The sequence below is a fragment of the Grammomys surdaster genome, unplaced genomic scaffold, assembly GCF_004785775.1.
Source record: "Grammomys surdaster isolate TR1022 unplaced genomic scaffold, NIH_TR_1.0 349, whole genome shotgun sequence".
Classification (NCBI taxonomy): Eukaryota; Metazoa; Chordata; class Mammalia; order Rodentia; family Muridae; genus Grammomys; species Grammomys surdaster.
The window spans coordinates 137,483-162,102 of record NW_021604768.1 but is presented as its reverse complement, the minus strand read 5'-3'; the positions used below and the strand labels follow the sequence as shown (position 1 = coordinate 162,102).

At 43.0% G+C, this 24,620-nt stretch overlaps 2 pseudogenes; one reads left to right on the top strand and one right to left on the bottom strand.

Annotated features, from left to right (window-relative positions):
• The first annotated feature begins 6,491 nt into the window (after nt 1-6,491).
• Nucleotides 6,492-13,958, top strand: LOC114630947 (annotated as a pseudogene).
• A 9,606-nt stretch (nt 13,959-23,564) lies between these two features.
• LOC114630996 lies at nt 23,565-23,953 on the bottom strand (annotated as a pseudogene).
• Between the last annotated feature and the right edge of the window lie 667 nt (nt 23,954-24,620).

The following is a 24,620-nucleotide window of genomic DNA, read 5'->3' as shown; positions in this document are numbered from 1 at the left end:
CTGTCTCTCACTAGAAGAGAGCAGGCTTCTAAGAAATAGTATTGAAATATAACAAAAATAGGACAATAAAAAAACCCACAAAAACTACCACCTCAAAGTTGGACAGGACAAACCAACAAAAGAGAAAAACACAAGAGAACGTACTAGAATTAGAGACACACTCATCCACACACTCAGGATTTGTTTGAATAAAAACACTAAGCCAGAATACATAACCTAGTGCAGAGTTGTGCCAGCTGCTCCAGCCTCTGGAGTTCTGTTTGCTTTGCTTGTGTTGATTTAGAGGGCTTTGTTTTCTTGGTATCCTCTGTCCCCTTGAGTCTTGTCTTTCTGTCTCCTCTTCTGCAGGGTTCCCGGGTCGTTGAGGGGAAGGATATGAGGAACACATCCCATTTAGGGCTGAGTGCCCAAGGTCTCTTACTGTCTGTGTAATGTCTAGTGTGTGTTTCTCTATCTTTTTTCCATTTGCAACAGAAGAACATTTCCCTGATGATAGCTGAGCAAGGCACTGGTCTATGAGTACAGCAGAATATCATTAGAGGTCATTTAATCGCTCCACTTTCTCTTTAGACTAGGAAGATTTCTGTTTTACCCTAGGTCCTTGAGATATTGAATTTCTGGTTCTTGAGCACCAACCAGTGTTGAGTATGAGTTCCATCTCATGGAATGGACCTTAAGGAAAAGCACATATAGGTTGGTCACTTCTACAGCTAGGAGCCACCATTGCCCTAACAGAACTTACAAGAAGGAAATCATGTAGACCACAGGATTTTCTTTCACATTTTTGTACCACGCGAGAGTACCTTTCTGTATCAAAAATGTTAATGTTGGAGTGAGGGCACTATGCAGGCACTAGCTGGACCTCTCTGTGTTCTTTAGGTGTTGCTTTAAGCAGTGAGATCTTGCAGTCAGTTTTTAAAGAGCAAACAGCTCAGCTTGTTTGAGGATTACCATGGCAGATTTTTGTCTAACAACCCAATTCCAATTGAGTTAGATGTAACTTGATCTTGATACTTGAAGCTTCATTTGGTGACAAAAGACGGCCAGCTGATACTCTGTCGTCTCCATTATTTGACAATTTAATTAAGATCACCATCATATATGTACATACTTTAGAAAGTCTTTACTGTGTTAGATTTCCACACTACCCTTAAAATACCCTTTAGTTTTGTCTGTCTCTCCCTGTATTCCCTCATCCAACACCCCTGCTCACCCTCATCTCTTTAACCTCCAATTCCCTCTCTGCTTCCATCCATACTGATCTATTACATTGTCCTTTCCTAACGAGATCTCTCTGTTCCATCTAGTCTCCTTCTCTATTCCTCTGTGGATCAGTGGATAGTAGTTTGCTTATCATTGGCTATACAGCTAACTTCTACATATAAGCAATTACATATAACAACTGATCTCTGGATCTGGGTTGGATACTTCACCCAGGATGATTTATTCTAGTTCCATCTAGTTGCTTGCAAATTTCCTTATGTCATATTTTTAAACAACTGAGTAATACTCCATTGTGCAAATGTACCACTTTTCTTTATCCAGTCATCTGTTGAGGGACATCTGGCTTGATGTCAATTTCATGCTATTATGAATAGAGCAGTAATAAACATGGTTGAGCAAGTCAGTGTCTCTGTGGAAGAATAGATCATCTTTGGGTATGTGCCCTAGAGTAGTATAGCTGGATCTTGATGTAGATAGGTTCCCATCTTCCCTAGGAACCACCACACTGATTTAATAAGGCCTGTACTGGGATTCACTCCCACCAGCAATGGAGGAGTCTGCCTCTTACTCCACATCCTCACCAGCATAAGCTGTCTCTTGTTTTGTTAATCTTAGCCATTGTCACAGGTGTAAGATGAAATCTCAAAGTACTTCTGATTTGCATTTCCCTGATACCTAAGAATGTTGAAGATTTCTTAAGTGTTTCTCAGCCATTTGAATTTCCTCAATTGTGAATTCTCTGTTTAGATCCCTATACCATTTTTAATTGGGTTATTTCCTTCTTTGATCTTTAGTTTCTTGAGGTCTTTATATATTTTGGATATTAACCCCCTGCCAGATGTGTAATTGGTAAACATTTTATCGTATTCTGTTGGCTGTCTCTGTCTGAATAACAGTGTCCTCTGCCATGTGAAGCTTCTCAGTTCCATGAGGTCTCATTTATTAAATGTTAATCTTACTGTCTGTGCTGATGATGCTCTATTCAAAAACTCCTTTTCTTTGCCAATTAGTTCAAGGGTTTTCCCCACTTTCTTTTCTATCAGACTCAGTGTACCTGGTTTTATTGTTGTTGTTGTTGTTGTTGTTGATGATGATGATGATGATGATGGCTTTGATCCACTTGGAGTTGAGTTTTATGCTTGGTGATAAATATGGACCAAATCAGATCTGTCTGCATACAGCCATCCTCTCGACCAGCCCCATTTGTTGAAGATGTCTTTTTTCCCCAGTGTGTACTTTTGACCTCTTTGTCAAAAATCCTGTGTCCATACCTGTGTGAACTTATGTCTGGGTCTTCAATTCAATTTCATTTATCCGCCCCTGGGGTTCCATCCCACATGCTGCCACCAAACCCAGACACTATTGCTAATGCCAAGTAATGCTTTCTGACAGGAGCCTGATATAGTTGTCTCCTGAGAGACTCTGCCAGAGCCTGACAAATACAGATGCAGATGCTTGCAGCCAACCATCAAACTGAGCTCAGGGATCCCAATGGAGGAGTTAGGGGAAATACTGAAGGAGCTGAAGGGGTTTGCAACTCCATAGGAAGAACAACAATATCAACCAGCCAGATTGCCCCCCCCCAGAGTATTTTGATTATTATATGGAAGAAGGATTTTCTTTTTGGCTGCAGTCTGATTGGTGTTCTGATAGCTTCTTGTGCATTTATAAGCATCTCTTTCTTTAGGTTAGGGAAATTTTCTTCTATTATTTTGTTGAAGATGTTTTCTGGGCCTTTGAGCTGGGAATCTTAGGTTTGATTGTTTCATCATATCCAAAATTTCCTGAATGTTTTGTGTCATGAATTTTTAGATTTTTTTTTATTCTTTTTGACTGATGTATCAATTTCCTCCATCATATCTTTTATCCCAGGGATTATCTATTCCATCTCTTGTATTCTGATGGTGATGTTTGTGTCTGTAGTTCATGCTCTCTTTCCTAGGTTTCCATCTCCAGGATTGTCTCAGTTTGTGGTTTCTATATGACTTACATGTCCATTTTCTGTTCTTGGACAATTCTATTCATGTATTTCACCTATTTTATTATATTTTCCTGTATTTCTTTTTTTTAAGATTTATTTATTTTACTTATGAGTACACTGTAGCTGTCTTCAGACACACCAGAAGAGGGCATTGAATCTCATTATGGATAGTTGTGAGCCACCATGTGGTTGCTGGGATTTGAACTCAGGACCTCTGGAAGAGCAGTCAGTGCTCTTAACCGCTGAGCCATCTCTCCAGCCCCCTGTATTTCTTTATATTTATTTTTTTTCCTCTTTAAAGGCCTCAACCTGTTTGAGTATCTTTTCCTCTGTTTCTTTAAGGGATTTATTCATTTCCTCTTTAAAGGGCTGTACCATCTTTATAAGATTGGATTTAAAATGATTTCCTTGTGCTTCAGTTTTGTTAGGATATTCAGGGCATGCTGTAGCAGGATACCTGGGCTTTGGTGGTGCTCTATTTCCCTGGCTCTTGTTAATTGTGTTCTTGTGCTATTCTTTGGCCATCTGATTTTCCCTGGTATTGACTGGATGATCCTGATGCCAGCAGGAGTCGTTGAGAAGGTAGAGAGAGTCATGGGCCAGGCAATGGAGGTCAGGGGACCCAACTCTGCAGACTGTGCCTCAGATGGGCAAACTGACAAGGATTTGGTGGGGCAGTGCCAAGCCAGTTGTTCTTGGGGCTCCCACACACCTTCATGGTGAAGCAGGAGACTTTTGGAGGCCCCCAAGTCTCCTTAGGATGTAGAATCAAACCCAGTACCAGACAATAGAGGTCAGAAGACCACCTGTGAGCAACTGAGCTCTACTGATTATGCCCCAGAAGGACCAGACTGGGAAGAATTGGTGGGGCAGGATTCTAAGCTGGCTGTTTTTGGGATCTGACAGGCCTCCACATGGAGCAGGACACTCTTGGAGTCCCTCAAGTCACCTCCAGATGGCAGGGCAAGCTCAGAGGCAGACAATGCTGATCAGGGGACTATGTGCATGCGACTCACCTCTGCTGGCTATGCCCCAGGTGCACTATACTCTGGGCACTACTCTTATTATCCTCATGATAGAGTGTAGGCTTGACTTGATCTGATAATAGATACCATAGAGGCAAAGGGCAAGTTCAGATGCAGACAGGAAAAGGTATGAACAGACACTTGAAAATTCCAGTAGGCTGTATCAACAATAATAGGTTTGTTGAGTCCCAGTACAGGTATATGTTTAACCTTTGAAGAAAATGTCAACCTGACTTTCTCTTACTGAAGACTATCTTTCCTATTATCATGGTTGTTTCAGAACTATGTGGGGTGTGTGTTACTACTAGGGTTAGAGCTTGGGTCCAAGATCTGTTCAGTGCTCGGGCCCAGACCGGAAGGAACCAGTACTCCGTCCCAGGAGTGAATTCCTGAGTCCTAGTGGGTCCCAGTTACTCCCTGTTTGGGGAGGGTGTTGCTGTCTCCTTACCTAAGATGCTGCCCGGGTTAGAGCTCCTGGTAGACCCACTTCCTCTGGGTTTTGTGAGATTGGGTGCAGAGCAGCAGCACGGGATCTGCTCAGTTTTCGGGCCCGGACCGGAAGGGTCAACCTGACTTTCAAAGTGACTACACCATTTGGCATCTCCTCCAGACATCACGTGTGAGAACACCAGTGACTCCATGTCTTTTCCAGTACCGATTATGTCCTTCTGTATTAGTGGTATTTCTTTGAAGATGATTCTACAGTCTTTAGTAGCTCTCTCCCTTCTTGCTTACAAATGAAAGATTTTATATTCACCCCCTCCATGATACACAAAATTTGAGAGTCTTTCCCACTCTACATGTTTACTAATATCTCCACCATCCATGATGAATGGCATTTGAATGATAGTGCAGTGGGTGACAGAGCACTTGGGACTTCCCTCCAGTCATGTTACATAACAGCCTGGGATTCTTAATCCCAAACCAGGCTGAGCAGATCACATAAAGGAGCTACTTTTATGTCATTGAGTTTGGAAGAGGGAGGTGTTCAGTTCCATAGCTAGCTATTCCTCCAAAGAGGGAGCTAAGAAGAGACAAAACATCTGCCTACACAGGGCCTGGAAGCACAGAGAATGTGAGGGGAGACACTATATTTATAGCACACCTTATAGCTGAGATGATTCTTATACTGCACATTTCAAATACCAGAGAGAGATGGAACTATCCTTTAGCCTTGGTTCAGAAGCTGGGCAGAGAAGACCTCTTCCTTTGAGTGCAAGAGGGTTGATGCTGATAATTGTTCTAAGGCCTCAATGCAGTGTTGAGTTCCTGCTGCACACACGCATCTGTGAAGTCCCCATTTCTGCTGATATATAGATGCTTCACCAAATGGCCTTAAGAATATAAGCTTTCTCTTTTCTAAGCAACTAAATTTGCTCACTTACCAGCATAAATGGGAAAATTTTTCATAAAAATGTGGAATATCAAACCACCTACACTTAAGTATCAAACTACTTCTTTCACTATTATTCTTGATGTCGAACTTTGCTTGGTCTCTGTTCCAGAGCAACCACTTTCAGATGCTATAGTTCAGAAGCTGCATATAATTTGAAAACATCAGAGGCCCATCTGTCTTATGATGGTAAAGGAATTCTTTCTGACTGGTCCTGTTACTAAATAAAACCTCTTTGAGAGGCAAGTGTGTCATTTGTTAACAGTATCACTCCACATATTCACACAACACATTTAAGCCACTCTCCAGCTGATGCACATGTAGCTGACCTGATTGTCACTGCTTTTAATGAAGCTCTTATGAACCTTTTAAAGTATGAGTCTTTCTGATTGTTGTCTTCAATTCCTTGAACTAAAGATCTGAAGGTGAATTAATCAGTCACGGGATAAATAAGTTTAACTTTTAAAGAAACTGTCAAAGTGTCATCTATAATGACTCTATCATTTTGTGTCTCCTCTAGCCATATATAAGACTGCCACTGTTTCCACGACTTTGCCATCATTTAGTTCTATGGATCTTAAAACGAAATATCCTAAATGGACTTAGAGAAGTATGCCATTGAATATATTCTCATGGAGCTGAATCTCTTCTCTCTCTCTCTCTCTCTCTCTCTCTCTCTCTCTCTCTCTCTCTCTCTCTCTCTCTCTCTCTCTCTTTCTGTGTGTGTGTGTGTATGTGTGTTTGTATAAAAGTGTGTATCTCTTCTCTCTCTGTCTCTTACTCTATCTCTCATGATCTCATTATTCACTCCTTCCTTCCACAGAGCAGAACCTCAATGTCTTCTTCATTTTACATTTCCACTGTGGCCATGGTCATCATCAACATGGGGCCTCTGAGTGATGGTTCAGTGAGTAGAAGAGCATATGGGGATTTCTTGAGCTGAGCTACAGAAATGTCTAGGATTACAAAGCACAGGAAATTCCAGGACCCATTGGTTACTTCATCCTGAGATTGGAGAAATCAGAACTTCTCAGCCCTCATGGTGTAACAATTCTCTGGTCAGGGAACTTGGTGTAGTGAGAACAGCTTTCAAGAAAGGCTAGGACCACAGTCAGGAAAAGAGTGCATTGGAGGGGTGAAGTTAAATCAAAGGTCCCCTGTTGATTAGAGAAACCAGGAAAAACTGCTGGGTTATGCCAAGGAAGCAGCCAGAGAGACACAAAGAAGAAGTTCTGTAGTGCCATACTGCAGGCTCTAGATTATTATTTGGATAATTATGATAGCAATTATAATTAGGGGCCAAGGTCAATTTGCAGTGTCACTAAAGCCTGTCTAACACTGATAGCCACAGCACTTCCTCCATGGAGTCAGGCTGGACTGGGTATGGGCTCCTGATTCTTCAGTCTTTCAAACATCCTGTCCGCGTTCTTTGTAATTCTGAAACTTCTGTCTTTAGATTTGTATGTCAGTTTTATGATAGATTGACCCCAGTGTTGGAGCTATTAAGGCCCCATTAGATATCAGTCATATGGATAAGAGCAAGATTGATCAGGGTGTGGTAAAGTTCAATTCTGATTACCTAAGTTCCCCCCTTGAGATTGACAAGGTGTAAGGACTTACCACAAATGATTCTTTCACCTCCATATAGGAACCACAAACAGCCTGGGAGCACACACACATGCACACACAAATGTCCATGAGAAAAATAAAGGCAAACAATATTATTTGTTAAATGGATGTGTGACTGTGAAGCTGACCTTGGCAGAGGCTGGCCACTAGAGGAGACCCATCACAACAGTGGAGAGAACAGGGGCTGTGGACTCTAAAAGCAGCAGAATTTCAGTGTGTTTTATTGAAACAAATGTGATCTAACAGGAAGAGGGTCCATGCAGATCCTAAGATGATTGTAGGAACATGGGACCCTGGAAGCAGCCTCAGTAAACTGAGTCTTCAAAGCACAGGTGTTTTAAGAATGCAGGTCACATTCAAAGCTCCTGCATTTGCCCATCTCTCCTGTGACATCCTACTGTGACCTTCTCATAGAAGCCAGCCCCATCAGAAACACATACACTGGCCAGGTCTGAGGTAGCCTCATCCACATGAAGGACACTAAAGCTGGTGTCCACACCTTCCTGGGAATTCCCTTTGCCAAGCCTTCTGTAGGACCACTGCGCTATGTACCTCCTAAGGACCCTGAGCCATGGAGTGGTGTGAGCGATGAGACCTCAGAGCCAGCCAGGTACGTCCTGGACCTAGAGGGTTTCAGGCACTGGGGAGACTGTGTGATCTAAGCCCTGGGCCATGCTGAAGTGTCTCATCCATCTCAGCTACACAGCAGTTTTCTCTCCTTGGGGATGAGTGGCACATTCATCACAGTTGAGTTCACAGTGATCTCCCAGAAATCCATGTGCACAGTCACAGAAGTAAGCCCCAAGAGCATCCTGACATGGGGTACCAAGTCGACATGGCTGGAATCCACAGTCATGAATTTCCAACTCAATTTATACCAGAGTACTCTTGAGGTCAGACACAAGAATCTTCCTATATATTGAGATATACAGCACCATTCATGCAAGGAAAAGAAACACATTTATATATGTTCAAGTTACAATGCCTGCCTTGATATCCATGTGCACAGAAGCAGGAAGAGCTATTGATTCCATCCAGGCACACAACCCCATGGTGGCAAGGTCTGAAAGCACTCTCATTCTGCTCTGCCTCACAAAAACCTTCCAGCATATCCAGCAGGGGAGATGCAGACATGCAGTTCAGAATTTATGTGCCAGGTGCCTCCATGTTGGTAGTCACTCTTGCCATAGGTGTTAGTTGCAGTCTCCAAAGTCAGCCCACTCTACCTAGGATGCTACTGAACTGCAGGCACCATCAAGAAGAACAACGATAAAATTGTTCACTGATTCAAATTAAGCCCAGTATCCTCTGCCTCAGTAGGAGGGATCTCCAGGCATGAGTTAATGTGACTTATTAGGCACTGGTCATCCTTGAATCCAGGAGAATACATTTCAGGTCTCTGTGGAGTGCAACAGTGATCGATACTTGCTATCTCTACCTTCACGGTCACTGTGACAACCTATACAGCCATGTGCCATTAACCAGGGAACAAGTGTATGTAATTAATTCCCTCTGGAGACACTGCAGGCAAGAGAAGCTCCCTGAGACTCTGTGCATGTGATGAAGGACTACTCACTACCCCTTAGGGCAGCTTTGCCCACTGAATCCTCTAGTACCTGAGTGAGTCCAACACTCCAATATGGGGATCTTAGATTGTTTTCTGCTGCTGTAATAAAGCACTGACAAATGCATCTTAGGGAAGAAAGATTCTATTAGAGGCTCCAGATTACAATCCATCCTTTGGGTAAACACAGTGAATCAAAACTACAGGAGATGCTCACATCACAGCCATGCCCAGGAACACAGACTAGAGAATGTTTGCGTGCCTGCTAATGCTTAGCTTGATTTTCTGTTCTTATACAATCCCAGGAATGTCACTACAGATAGCCAGTCATTACCATATGTACACCTAGATGTTTCTCTATCCCAGACTCAGAAAGATAAAAACCCAGGCTCCACATGACTGGTGGCCTCCCTAAAAATCTGTCTCCAACAGTTTTCACACACCCTGTGGCTGAGAGAATATCTCCACACTCTCATTGGGTTTTGATCACCATCTGTGTCTTGGAGTATCTGTCTGCTCTTTTCATCAGGAGTCTGCAAAATCTTGAACTACTGTATTTAGAGGGCATGAAGGAGATGAAACTGAACCTGTTTCCCTTTCTAAGTCTGAGGACTGCCTATATCTCAATGTATACACACCAGCCCATGCCCAGGAGGGCTCTAACCTACCAGTGAGTATCAGGCCATGTACAGCTTGGGGAGAGGGCATTTTTGTCAAGATGATAAGGGGCAAACATGAGTTCCATTGCAGGGTGGTCCCTGATGAAAGTCTTAGCTTACTGGGGTCAATGCCATCTCAGCTACATCATGCAGCTGAAACCTGGGTATGGGACACAGAGCACGGGAGCACTGAGCCATCAAAAGTTCCAGCTCTTTGATACAACCAGAACTCATTCTACAACTTGTGCTCTGACAAACCACGTAAGGGCTCAAAACCACAACACTGAGGTCACCCAAACGTATACTTTTGGATTATCTGTTGTGACAATGAGAGTTGATCATCCTTTCCATTTTTAATCTGGAGAGATATCCATGGAGACCCATCTTTTTATTCCACTGTAAAGACCCCAAGAAATGATGACATCATTCTATACAGAGAGGCATTAATTCAAAGTGCAACACATGGTGGGAATGGGCACTAGTAGCTACTAGAGGCCCCTGGCTCTGGCCAAGGACCTGAAATCCTTAGGAGTTTTATGTATTTCTGTAGCTGCACAGAATCACAGCAGTGGGTATTCTAGTAAACAGACCAGAGAGCCTGGACAAGCTAGGAGTTTCCTGGTACCTCTCTTGACTTCTCCAGGTGATGGTATGGATCCACGGTGGTGGACTGATTGCAGGCATGGCTTCCATGTATGATGGGTCCACACTGGCAGCTACTGAAGATGTGGTGGTGGTCATTATCCAGTTTAGTCTTGGTGTCTTGGGCTTCTTCAGGTGAGTTTGTGGCTGGGCTGGGCAATGGTTGATGATCACAACCTAGACATCCCTTTGATCCATAACCCTTCCAATTCTCAACACTGGAGACTAGCATGCAAGAGGCAGCTGGGGATACCTGGACCAAGTGGCTGCCCTACACTGGGTGCAGCAGAACATTGCCCACTTTGGTGGCAACCCTATCTGTGTCACTATTTTTGGCGAGTCTTCAGGTGTGTCTTCACATGTTTTGTCTCCCATGTCCCAAGGGCTCTTCCATGGAGCCATCATGGAGAGTGGAGTGGCGCTGCTGCATTACCTTATCTCCAACACCTCTGAGATGGTCTATACTGTAAGTGCTCTCAACCCTGCTGCCTAAGCCTTTATATCCTGGTACTCTGGTGTGGATTCATTGGGGAAATTAAAGACCATGGAAAACAGCCTCTTTCTGATAATTTCAGAGAAACTCAGGGGATAGCACCTACTCACCTCTACTTCATACTGAGTGGTTATGTTATCTGATCAGCAAACTAGTCCTTGATGCTTCTATCATTGGCAAAGTAAGTCAGCGTGTGCTTGGAAGCTGCTTCATTGATATTTAAAAGTGCTGGGAGTGCAAGCCTGAGGATGTAAGTGTTCCTCTGGTCAGGTGGGAGCCAGAGACTAGAGAGTCTCTGGATGTTCACAGACCAGCTTAGGTAGTCTAGCCAGCAAAAAAGAAAAGACACCCTGTTAAATAAAGGGACAGGAAGACTGATATTTTGTCCTGTAATCTTCATGTACAAACCTTGACAGACTTACTCCTTCCCTCATATATAAATTAGAAAAGTTCGATGGAAAAAACAAAGCTACTCTAAACAAAAAGAACAGGTATGCAGGTAGAAAGGGTCCTGCTTCCTGACTGTCAACTTTGAGCAATAGGACAATGGGAATATCATATTTTTTTCCAATCCACGGAACACAGGCTATAGTGTCAGAATTAGGCACAACTGCATCGACTTGGGATTGAGAACTCTTATCCATGCTTGTTCCTTTGGCAGATGGTGGCCAAGCTCTCTGGATGTGAGGGCATGAACTCAGAGGCTCTCATGCGCTGTCTGAGAGGCAAGAGTGAAGCAGAAATTCTGGCTATTAAAAAGGTTGGGAGAATTGTGTGTCTGGGACAACCTGGTCTACATGATGTGGGGTTCTTAACCAAATACCCCATCCTTATGACTTTGTGTTCTTTCAGTTCTGTGTGCAAAATGAATATCAAAATAGGCTAGTCTAAGTGAATATTCTCCTCCAGGGTGAGCAGATCATCCTGAAACTAGTGAGAAAAAGATGGAGCTGACTCAGTGTATATCAGAATATTTGTTTCATTAACCTTCAGCATTGACTTATAATGCCTCACAGGTCTTCTTTCTGATCCCTGCTGTGGTGGATGGAGAGTTCCTACCCAGGTGTCCCAAAGAGTTGTTGGCATCTGAGGATTTTCACCCTGTCCCCAGCATCATTGGTGTCAACAATGATGAGTATGGTTGGACAATAACCAGGGTGAGTCACAATTCCAATCATCTGGGGGCCTAGAGATTCATATGCTAAGCATATGTATTGATGGAAATGCAATACATCTTTAATCCAAGTCCATCAGACATTACACTTCTGACTGTCTTCTGCCTCCCAGGTCATGGGCTCTGCTCAGACAATAAAGGAAATAACCAGAAAAAACCTGCAGGCTGTTCTGAAGAATACAACAGCAGAACTGGTGAGATGTTTCTGGTCCTGTCCAAATAGTTGGATCCCTCATATCTTCTCTAACAGCATCCCTATTAATAAAAATCAGCATACATGTATGATTTAGCATGGGGTTACTTCAGATCATGATTCTTTTTACCTATACCCTATGCCATCCTTGGTGCCATTCTCTTAATAGTGAAGGCAGTTGACAACCCACAACATGCCAACTTCAATGCTACTGATCTCCTTGGTGTAGACGCTGCCTCCTGAGTGTAGTGACCTGCTAATGGAAGAGTATATGGGGGCACTAAAGATCCACAGACCCTCCAAATACAGTTCACAGAGATGATGGCAGACCTTGTGTTTGTGATCCCTGCACTCCAAGTAGCACATTTTCAGAGTGACTGCATCTGTGACAAGGTTTAGGGGAGCAGCTCTGAGATGGGGGTCATGGGTGAGCACTGTGGAATGGAGAGGTGTCCAGGTCTCCTCATGTCTAGTTTAAGAAAGTGAAATTGGGTACTGAGGAGAAAATGGGTTCCTGATAATCTATTGACCTAACAAAACCACTAAGTTGGGAAGGCCATGGGCACTGATTAGTCAAGGGCTTTTCCATAGTTAGTGCTCCAGTATGGGGCTCCTTTCACCATTTAACTTTTGTGATTCCTGGAAACTTTTTATCAAGGTATCTTGTCACCACATATAAATCAGAAAAAAATTCAGGTGAGGCACCACTATGTCTCTCTTTTCCCCCCCTCCAGCTTCCCATGCCCTGTCTACTTCTATGAATTCAAACATCAATCCAGCTTCTTCACGGATATCAGACCACCCCACATGAAGGCAGACCATGCTGATGAGGTTTGTTTTGTCTTTGGGTGCTTGCTCTTTGGGATGAAACGTGAGTCTTAATTATTAATTAATTTAACTATTATTATTATTATTATTATCATTATCATTATTATTATTATAGCTGAATAAGGTCCCAGATGACTTCCTGGGTGACTGGTAAACTCTCAGTCCATTTGAGAAAATCTAGGTTCTGGGAGAAAACAAAATCAAATGTGTACCATATCATGGCCCAAAAATCTATAAGAGTTTAGAATCTGCATCCTTCCCAGTCTAGCCTGTGATGGAGGATCTGACAGCACATTGGGGCAAGAATTCAATTAGAGGCTCACACGGATCTTTGGTACTGGATAATGAAGAAGCAAGGCAGCAAACTAGTACTTTGGGGTCCAACAACAGTTGGGGCTCTGAGTGTTGCATGAGGTGGCATATTCTTGGATTTTTGTCTTTCTCATGACTCTAGTTAACATCACTGAGGAGTAAAAGCTGCTAAACCAGAGGATGATGAAATACTGGGCCAATTTTGCAAGACATGGGTGAAAGAGGTGTGTATCTCTTTCCCAATATGTCACTTGTGTGTTTCTATCTAGGGCTAAATTCTAGATGGTGAATTTCTTAGCATGCATGAATCTTTGATCTCATTATGGAGTCTTCTCTACACAATAGCCCATCAACACGAATACTTTGTAGTTGTCAGATACTGGCCACCTCATGGGGACCTAGCTGGTGGCGTTTAGTGCTGTGGTTCTGCTCTTTAGATCTTGTATCATAGAGTGAGACTTAAAAGAACTCATGAAGTTTTCCCCTACATGAAGTAGAAATTAGAGAGTGACACTTGTATACACATATCACGACTCCTTTCTCACCAATCCCCTTAACCAATGTCTTCCTTGTTCAAGTTTCATGACCCAAACCATGGGATCAGGCTTTGGACCAGAGTGGTCTCATTCTTCTTTGCTTGGTGCATATCCACAGGAACTCCAACAGCGAGGATCTACCCTACTAATCCATGCTCAACCAAGATGAGCAGTATCTACAGCTGGACACCCAGACTGCTGTGGGCCGAGCCCTAAAAGCCAGAAGGCTGCAGTTCTGGACCAAGACTCTGCCCCACAAGATTCAAGAGTTAAATAGATCTAAAAATATGCACAAAGATATGTAGTACCCTTTGTGAGGAATGGTGTGTGAGGTTGACTGCTGAGGGAGCCAGCTTCAGTTTCCCAGAGCATATTGATACCTGAGTTGATTCTAATATTCACAAAACCTCCATACTTGTCTGTTTTCTTATTTCTCACAAATTCTCTACATGTGGCTCTTTATCAATCCAGGTCATCTTTGGTTGGACCCACTTGATAAATTCTCCCATAACCATGGACTTGTGAACCCCACAATGCTCCATCTCCTTTCAGAGTTCACTAGAATTAGACCCTTTTATCCTTGCTTGCTTAATCTCTTGTCCTCATTCTCTTCTCTATGAACACTTTAAGTGTGGGGCCAGGGATGGGTGGGACTGTGGGAGCCAGCCTAAAGTAAGAGTGGTTTGAAGTATGTTCAAACCCCAGGAATTTCTTCCTGAGTTTAGAAGAAGTAGGACTGCTCCCCCCTACCCTGGGGCCTTGTGAGGTCATGTCCTGCAGCATCTGGAATTCCTCCTTATGTACTCATGTCACAGCCCATGATGTACTCTCACCCCCAAAACTCCTACCCACTCTCCAGTGGTTTAATTACCCTTTGCTTCCCCCCCCCTCCATTAAATCAAGCAGTCTTACCAAAGCTGTCTCCTGAGATTCTGTCCCAGATGCAGTCATGCTGCCTGAGGTCCCCCCACCCACAACTATTCCTGCCTTGCTTTCCTTCTCAGAATTCAACAGCTTTGGTTGCATGCAGATCGAACAGTGAGAGGCAAGGAGTGGAGATTCCACCCTATGTCTTCTTATACCCTCACAGTCAGCAAGTCAATGTGTGTTAACTCTCCTGCCTTTCTCTGATAAAATAGTACTACAAGTTCCTGTTAACTCCCTTTTCAAGGTTTCTACATGCCTGTAAGGATTGTTCCCCAGGTTTATGTCTATGAGTCAGGACTTGCTTTACAGCTGGAAGGGGACCAAAAGAAAAGGGAGGACTTGGGTTTTCTTGGACTGTGTCTCACAGTCTCACTGAGTGCTATAGGAGCCGCTGGAATAGCAAAGACACCATCTGGCTGTCGACTTCCAGGACAAGTTTGACCAGGCCATGTCTTCCACCTTGAACAGCCTCTAGTCCCTTCAACCACAGATAACCTCCCTCATGAGGATTGCCCTACAAAACAAGAGAGCTTTCAACCCACTGACAGCTAAGCACAGAGGAACTTGTGTTGTACTAGGGGAGAAATGCTGTTTCTATGTTAATGAGTCTAGGCTAGTTAAACAAAACATACAGGTATTTAAGGATCTCCTGCCAAACCTCTGAGCCTGTTATGACCTGAGTACCTCCACACCATGGTACTCAAACCCTCTGATAGCTTGCCTTCTTCCTCTCCTTGGCCATGTTCTGGTCATTGGGGCCTTCCTCCTCCTAGATTCCTGTTTCATCCAATTTCTAAAACAGCAGCTAAGCAACTATGCCAAAGTCACTACCAATCAGTTTCTGGTACAATATCAATCCATTCCTAGCCTAGAGGCTGATGACTATGATTATATGTCCCATTTTTAAAATCAAAGTAGGGAGATGTGGAGCCAGGGAGTTGGCCTTGAGAAAGAGTGGAGTAGAGGCATATCTATACCCCATAAATCCTGTACTGAGATCTGCTGGAGTAGTACTGATTCCCACCCCTGTCCCTGGCTTACATGTCCACATGCACATCTCCCTGTGTCTCCACCCTTGTCACACAGAGGATGTCACACAACCTGGTAGCCATGTTAAACTTCTTTTCCCCTTATAAGGTCATGTCCTGTAACACCTGGAAACCCTCCTTAATGAAGGATCCCTTGTACCTGGGTCCCAGCCAATGATATACTTTCACCCTAAAGACTACTCTCGACCCCCTAAAGGTTTAAATAGCCTTTCTTTCTCCCATTAAATCGAGCTGACTCACTGAAGCTGTCTCCCAAGAGTCTGTTCTCATCAAGGTCAGGCCACTTGAGGTCCCTTCACCCAGGCTATCCCCTTCACTTCCCCTCTCAGGATCAAAATGTGAGGAACAGGGAATTGAGCCTGAATGGCATTTAAGTAAAGCAGAAGTTTTGGAGAATGTTGATATGGGTTTTCCAAAGAGTTCATATCTCATGTGTGGCCATGTCAAAAGTCACATGCTCTCTCTCCTCAAGTTTATACTTTTGGAGACCATGAATTCCAAGGCCAAGATACCAACAAGTTTGCTGTATGTGTTCTTTTACTTGAAGATGATACCTTGTATTTTCACTAAGTAGATAAAATAATTAATAGTTCTCATGATCTAGACATCTAATGGGACTCACTCTTACTAATATCCCATCAAAGCCTGTTTTAATATAGAAATATGATTCATAGGTACTTTCAAATCAACATATTGATGTTCCCATGCCAGTTACTGGAGTTGAAAACATCTTAAAGTGTCTCTACCTATTCTGTTTGTAGATTAAAAGTCACCTACAATTTCATTTAAGATAATCTGTTTATTCTTGGATATTTGTTTACTTATTTCACCCATCTGATCACTGAACATCATTCATCTCATCTGTCCCAAAGTAATTACTGGCATAATTCATGTGAAAATTAGATTCAGGATATATCATCTCCTCAAGTTTTGGACAGTGTGTGTGTGTGCGTGCATGTGTGTGTGTGTGTGTGTGTGTGCCTGTGTGTGTGTGCCTGTGTGTGTGTGCCTGTGTGTGTGATTTCGGGTGTTCTATATGGTTTGTTGTATGTACATGTGAGTATGCATGTGTGCACGCATTCATACAGCACATGTGTATGCAGGTGGTTGTGTGTATGTGTGTAGGTGCATCTCCATGTGTATATAAGATACATTTGTGTGCCTTAGTGTATGTGTTTGTATGTGTGTCTAGAAGAACTAGGTTGCTACTTTGTGTCTTCTGAAGTTTATCCTTACTTCTAAGGTTCTGAGGACATGGTAAAGCCCATACTTGTATGATCATAAAACATTTGTGAGGATGATTTTACTATGAGGTGAGTCCTAGGAGCATACAGGGTGGGGAGGTCAGAAGGTCTCTACATGTGCAATAGAGATTGCTGTTCCTGGTCTATGTATGGGGAGTTCTCTGATATCTACAGTTTCCTTACAACCTCCTGTACCCTGTGATGACCCTCGTTGCCTTTATGGTCCACTATATAACTTTCATTCTTATCTCTTTCCTGCTACTAAGCATTTTTGGTCTTTCAAATATACACCCTCTCTTTGACTTTAGGTCATTACACAAAGGTGTGAGATTGTGCTCAAGCTATTTGAATTCTCCTAAAACACTTTCTCTTTATCATTAAGAGGCCAGATCTTTCCTGCTAGAGACCTTGATATGTCATATTCCACTACCTCTGATCAACTTGCCCTACAAGTCAAGTTTTCCCAGTTTGACCATGTCCCCTTATTAAAATCCAGTGCAAGGAAGAGCAACCACAGGAGAGCATAACCTTTGGGGTCATAATGAAAATTATGGATTGTCAATCCTGGACACCACGTTCAGAGAAAGAAAACCTCCAGGAAAGTTATTTCTGGGTACTACAACTGGGGGCTGAGCTCATTATTGGGCTCTTGTTGCCAACAATTAAGACACATCAGGCTGCTCAAGTAATATAAAGAATCTAGTTCTGTGTCCGTGAGCTTAGATGATCTGGGACAGTTCATTTCTCAAACTGTAGACATTCCTTCACTGGGGAAGTTGAGGGGAGACAAAACATCTGCCTAATCCAGGACTGCAAGCAGAGACTTTGAAGAGGAGACACTCACTTGACATTATGCCTTGCAGACTGGGGGAGTCAGGCACAGCCATGGTTGTACCATGCCAGAGGAAACATTCAGAAAAGCACTGTGGAGGAATGCCTGCTGTGCCAGGCTGTGGGAACTGTAGATTTCTGAGGACTGGAGAGAAGGAGACTGGTTCTCATGTAGAAAGGATGGCTCTTTGAAGTAGACACCCACATAGGTTCCTCCATGAAACCTTGCGCTCTTCCATGAATCCTGATTGGTTCTTGGGGATTATGACACTCCTATTCATAATCCAGTATTTTAGCTTTATCATATGTTCTGAGTGTTCAGTGTTCCCACTGTTGGAAATATCAGTATCTAAAAATGTTTGTCAGGTGGATAAATGACTCTGAACTTGTTCTCAGTAAGAGTTCGCCACCACATTAGTCACAGCATAGAGGACAAATGAAGAGGGAAAGGGTACTTAAGAAGTGTCACACAAAAGCAGACTATCATCCCAATTAAAAGATATCACAGATCTAGTGGAGTTGATAGACACATGCAGACACCTTCCATATAAATGCTACACAATACACATTTTTCTTGGAAGTCTGTGAGAGTTTCTGTAAAACAGATTGTGTGTTAGGACTGAAAACATGTTTTAAGAAATGCTGGAAAATTGAAGTAATTATATCTATTTGATCACAAGCAAACAAAACTTTGATTGCACAGTAAAAGAAACTATGAAAAACATACAATCTTGTTTGGATTGGACATCATACATACATCACTGAAGTAATTGAAAAGGAAATTTAGAAATGTGTAGAATCAAACGAAAAGGAAAGACAACAAGCCAAGCCCTAGAGGACACACTCAGAGCAGCCCAAGCTCTAAGACCTAAACTAAGAAGTCAGGTGCCTGACCCTTCTCCATCTGTGGGCTCAACACCCACGACTTAGAAACCAGAATCTACAATTACAGCTCTCTGCTCCATTCTTTCCAACATAGAACCAACATTTGCCTGTGAGTGTGAGGATCATAAACTCTAGATTGTGGGTAAGGGTTGCTGGTATCTACAGTGGCTTCAGAGACCATGCTGTGCCTTCCCAGAGGACCACAGAGTGAACAAACTCAGCAGATATGGCTTCCTCCACCTGCTAAATGCTGGCTCTCTTCTATCTAGTCAGTGCAGCTCTCCTGCTGTGCCCCACCAAGCTGCCTGCCTACACCTCTGTGGGTACAAATTCCCTCACAAGGCCTACCCAATCTTCCTGTTGGGAAACAGTGCAGCAATTTCAACACAGATTCAAGAAGCAATTGTTTCACTGGGACAGCCTCCTGAGTGCTGTGCCCTATGGGCTCCTGCTTGTCTTCCTCTGTGTGCATGCTAACACTGCATGTGGGGGAGATGGGGACTGGAGGAGTAACCTTGTAGAGATGACAGATGACAAGAGGACAGTTCGGGAAAGTGCACCATCCAGTGCCCACACCAAAACCCACAGTGAGCCCTGTGGTGCATGGAGGGTCAGTGATGACTGAAAACACTCATCACTCAGGAGCCTCCTCAGTGGAGGGGATTTCTGGAGCTAGACCTGCAGGTCAAAGGTGCCAGGCATCAAGTTCAAAGCAGGACAGATGTGGCATTTATCTCCTCTCTGTTGGGTTGTAGCTGAACCAGTGACTGTAGCTACTACTAACCCTCAGACAGTAATAAAATTGATTGTGTCATCATACTGTCATTGAGCTCTGAGTGTCATCTCCTTGTCTATAGGAACAACCTTTTGGCCTCCAGAATGATCTTGGGCAAGTTCCTTGGCCCTAAGGCACAGAGTTCCTAGATCCATATCTCACTGCTGAAATGAGAATCCACAGGTTCTCTTTCCCATACACCCCACCTTGGGCAAGGAAATGAGTTGGTTTCTAGGGAAAAGGTTATGTTCTCTGGGCTCTTATCAAAAATTTACTCAGGAGGGTTCAGTATCCAGAATGTTATACATATACACATATGTATACATACATACATCATCTACATCTACATATGCATCACATATATATATACACACACACACCCTGGATACCTATCATGTCAGGTGTCCAGTGTGAACTTTGCTGACCTCCCACCAGGATTGCCAATCTAATCCAACCTAAGTAGGCCATACTAACCTTACCTTGTGACCCTTGCATGCTGTTTCCCAGGCTCTGGGATCTCACCCAGACCTTCTAGGTAGGAAGGTCTACCTTACATTCAATGCTGAAATGCCTGGATTCAGAATCGATGATAATGGTAGAAGACACAGAGTTGTGTCCCATCCTCCTTTATCTCTCCCAAGCCTGGCTCATCTACCTAACACTACCGTTAGGTGCTGGGATTACTTAAGAGGGTGGGTATAAACTGTGTGTTGGCACTTGTCTGCAACCCAGCACTCTGCATGAGGCAGAGAAACAGCAGAATCTAGCTGCAAGGCAGCCTGAGCTAAATAGCAAGAGCTTGTATCAAAATAACCAGATACATTAATAATAAAATAAAACATCCTGAGTATTCTGCCTAGTTTTTTTTCAAACCGACACAAGCTACAGATCCAGACCCTGTCCTCAGATGATCCATAAAATCAAATGGGCTGAGGACAAGCATATAGAGCTGCTGCATGTAAGGATGGTACTATCCTGAGTGCAAGTGAGGGCATACTGAGATGTTCAGAATGTCAGAGGTGGCTGCATTATATTTGTCTCTATGTATCTATTCTTCGACAACCTGTTCACCTAACATTTATGAGGAATCCTCTCTATGCCCCTAGTTACAAAGCCTATATTGTGCCTGTCTTGCTTTATTCCCTGTGCAAATACCCCAAGTGAAAGTATACACACACACACACACACACACACACACACACACACACACACACCAGTAAATACCCACAAGACAATGTATATGTATGAGCCCCAACGGATACCATCTTTCTCCACATCCTCCCTTGAGCCTGGTTTCTTCATCTCTCCCTTACTTCATCTTCTCCCCACTTAATCTCCAAGTCTCAAACATTAAAAGTAAGCAGGTGTTTTGAGAAGTGTTGGCCACATTACGTGTAGCTATCAAATTTTTATACTCATCTTTGACCAAGTCCTGTATTTTTGCATATCTGTAAGTGGCCATTAAAACCTTGATTAGCTGAAAGCCTTGTGTCTTAATAAGTTTAAGCTGCAGTGATGTTAAATTTGATTGCCAACTTCATAGTATCTGGAACCAACTAAGAGACCCGTTTCTGGGGAGGATTAGTTAGGGGAGAGGAGCCTCCTTGACAGTGTGTCCCAGACATAGAGGTCCATGCTAACAGCAACATTCCTTGCCTTTTTGCCTCTGCTTCTTGCTGGTGTACATCTACCTGGCCCTGCTGATGGTGTTACCATGTTTCGATGACATCAGACTTTAGTTTCTTCAAGCCTTCCAATGTGTGTTGAAGACAAGAGACTCCAGGAATCTTCTAGGCCTTCAACACCACATTGGAACTACTAGGTATTGAACATCATGGATTAAGCAGCTACCAGGATTCTAAACCTTTCTAAAGTGCAGATGGTCACCATTAGAGGACCTAGTACTTATCATGTAAGCCAGCCATTCTAGGAAATCCCCCTATATAATATGCATACAATTTAACACTTCTATTTCTTTAAGAGACTCTGCATGATACAGCTGTTGTAGCAAAATCATCCTAAGCTGCTAGCTTTGTGTTGAGACAGGAGGCTATGGCCTGGCTACTTGGAAGGCAGAGACATGAAGATTGCATGACCTCAGGATTACAAGAATAACACATTTGATACAGAGGAATTACATATCAATAATTATATATAAAAATATTTGTATGGCTATGCATATCATAAGTTTTCAGTTTATAAGCAATAAAGTTTTGTTTGTAGTTTTGGAGATTTATAAGTCTATGTTCAAGATGCTAGTAGATTTGCTGTGCTGTAAAGACTAGCTTTCAAATCCAAAGACATAACTTCTATCCTCACATCATAGAAAATATAAGCAATGTTGCCTATGACTTGACAACCTTATTATAACTGTCCCAGGTTCTTTTTTTTTTCTTTAACATCTTCTTTAATAAGACATTACAGCACACGTGAGGTCCCAAGTGTGTCAGCTAAACACGGGGATGAGAATGGAAACAGGTTTAATGTGAATCCCATTCCTTTTGATAACATGCATACAGAATACAAACAGGTCAGTCCCTCTTGCTATTTTATATCACCTGTGAAGACACCAAAACAGTTTTTAAACAAACTTGTCTGTTAAGACTCTCCAAACTAAAGTACAAAGGCGTTTGAGTTGTCATTTTCTCTTTACAGCAGATTTAACTGAAACAGAGTAGGACCGTGCTGGCAATCTCCATGCTCAGAAGGAAGCTCCATCAACTACTCCCTATCAGAGATACAGAGTGAAATATGGTGTCTTCAGCTGCTCATAAAACACTTTCATACAAGATTGAAAATGGTTTATTTTGAATTACAACTGTGAAACAAACAAAAGGAATTAAACCGAAAATTGCAAACAGGCTCTGAATGACCAGTTTGTTACTAAAAGAAACGTACATCTGCCTAAAGCACTTTCGGAAGCTCTAAATCTGCCATTTAACTAGAATGTCTGTAAGATCCACAAGAAAACAGGTAAAACTCTTTAACTCTAGTCAGCAACATTTTAGCAAACAGTGGATACCAAGTGTGAGGCAGGAAATTAAATAAACAGATGGACTGTACTTCTGGGAGGCTGGGGGCAGGGCTGCTGTGCAAACTACCAGCACTCCCTTGCTGGAGTCCAAGACTCTCCCTTTAGACACCTTCCTTCAAACTCAGGGGCATGAGCCAGGTGGTCAGAGTATGCTAAGCTGTCCTCTAACTGCCCAGGCTACATCACGAGGGATCTGTTTGTTATCCACAGGTCAGGGTCACAGCTCTAAGCAGCTGTTAGTATGTAATGTTCTTCCCATTACGTCAATTTCTAAACTTAAGCTGAGTTACAGCAGACTTGCTTGTCAACTACACCACCAGAACTAGTCTTCCTTAACTGGCAGAATTTACCTTATCCTATAACACTTTGCTAGTTCAGGTGAAGTCAGACTAGACAGTCTTTGATTTCAGAAGCCAACACTAAGTCTCTAAAACTAGAGTTTTATCTGAAAGACAAAGAATGTTCTGGGAATTAACCTGGAACAAATCATTCTACTCTTCCTGTTAAATGCAAAAATTCATTCATAAAATTAGCTAAATAACTTTCAAAAATTATAGTTCAATTTCAAATGAAAGAATTTGAACAATTTGCAAAGACCCCTTATAAGACACCTTAGGTCTTTATAGTTCACACTTGTTCCTTCATACGTAGTCCAGAAGGGCTCACTGGCAACCCTACCAATTTTATGAATTGAATCTGTCATCTAAAATGACTCCCAGATGGACACCCAGGAAATATCAGAAGTGGGGAATACATGGAAGCAACAGATCAGCCAGTCTAACCTGCATCAGCTGCCAAAAGAACCATGTGCACGATGTAATGAAGGAGTCTGCTCTAGTTGAACAAACCTGCCACTGAGCTGAGAAGGGAGAGAACTGCTCTTGCAACACTAGCTGATCAACTCATTTTTATAAGGCAAATAATAAGGAAAGTTCGAACAGAATTTCTAGAACCATTTATCCTGTGCGGTTGTAAAATCAAAGCACTAATATATTATTAAATGAGTTACTTTACACAATATGAACATCAATATAATTACAATTGTAAAAAAATTGTTATAACAAGAATGAACTGATTTTTCAGATTTCCACATCAGAGTCAACTGTACATTTACACAGAATTGTCTTTACATGAAGCCCAAAGGGAACAGCATAAGAATGAGTGTTTCTGTAGCTCCTTTATTTTTTGCTGATCAACAGTTTGTTTAAAAAAGCAGCTGCAGGTTTGTTACCTAAGGTCTGAGACAGTAGAAGAATCAAAGGAGTCATGAATTCACCTGTAAACAACTTTATGCCTGAACATCAGCCAGTTCTGGAGGAAGTGGAGTCTTAGGGTGCTTGCTCTCAAAGTGCTGCTTGAAGGTCTTGGGGTCTGGCATTTGTGTCCTGCAGACTGACTGTGCAGGTGTATATTAAGGCAGCCTTGGCAGCAGCCTTTTGGTCATGTCCTTGTTTCTTCTTCTGTCCAGCCTGCTTTTTGGCATTTTTCTGCTGAGACTGAATCTTCTGTTGTCCACGAGCCATATCCAGGCCGGGTCGGTCTGGCGTCCGAGGGACCGCGCAGCGCTAGAAGAACTGGGCAGGACGAGCAGGGAAGGAAGGGTGGAGCCCCGCACCGATTGGGGCCTCCGCCACCCGCAGATGAAGAACCGAGCAGAGCCGGGAGCAAAACAGCCCGCGCCTCGCACACCCGCCGCAGCACGCGCCCACCGCGCCTGAGCCCGAGGCAGGCCCGTCCCTCGTGCCCGCGCACGCCGCGCCGCACTCCTAGTCGCCTCAGAGCCGCCTCCTGTCCCAGGTTCTTAATAGCATTATGTTTAAGAATAAGCTTCTACTGGGCTGGAGAGATGGCTCAGTGCTTTAGAGCACTGACCACTCTTCAAGAGGTCCTGAGTTCAATTCCCAGCAACCACATGGTGGCTCACAACCATCTGCAATAGGGTCTGATGCCGTCTTCTAGTGTGTCTGAAGAGAGCATTGGTGTACTTTTATACATAAAGTAAATAAATAAATCATTTTCAAAAAAAGAATCAGCTTCTATACAACTTAGGTGTCACCTATGACTGACATTTAAGACAATCCAATCATTTATCTATTTCATAAGTGGTGGGTGATGCATATTTTAAGGAAATCTGGACTTGGACTTGCCAATTAGTTCCTCTAGCCTGAGACAGTGTGTGTGTGTGTGTGTGTGTGTGTGTGTGTGTGTGTGTGTGTGTGTGT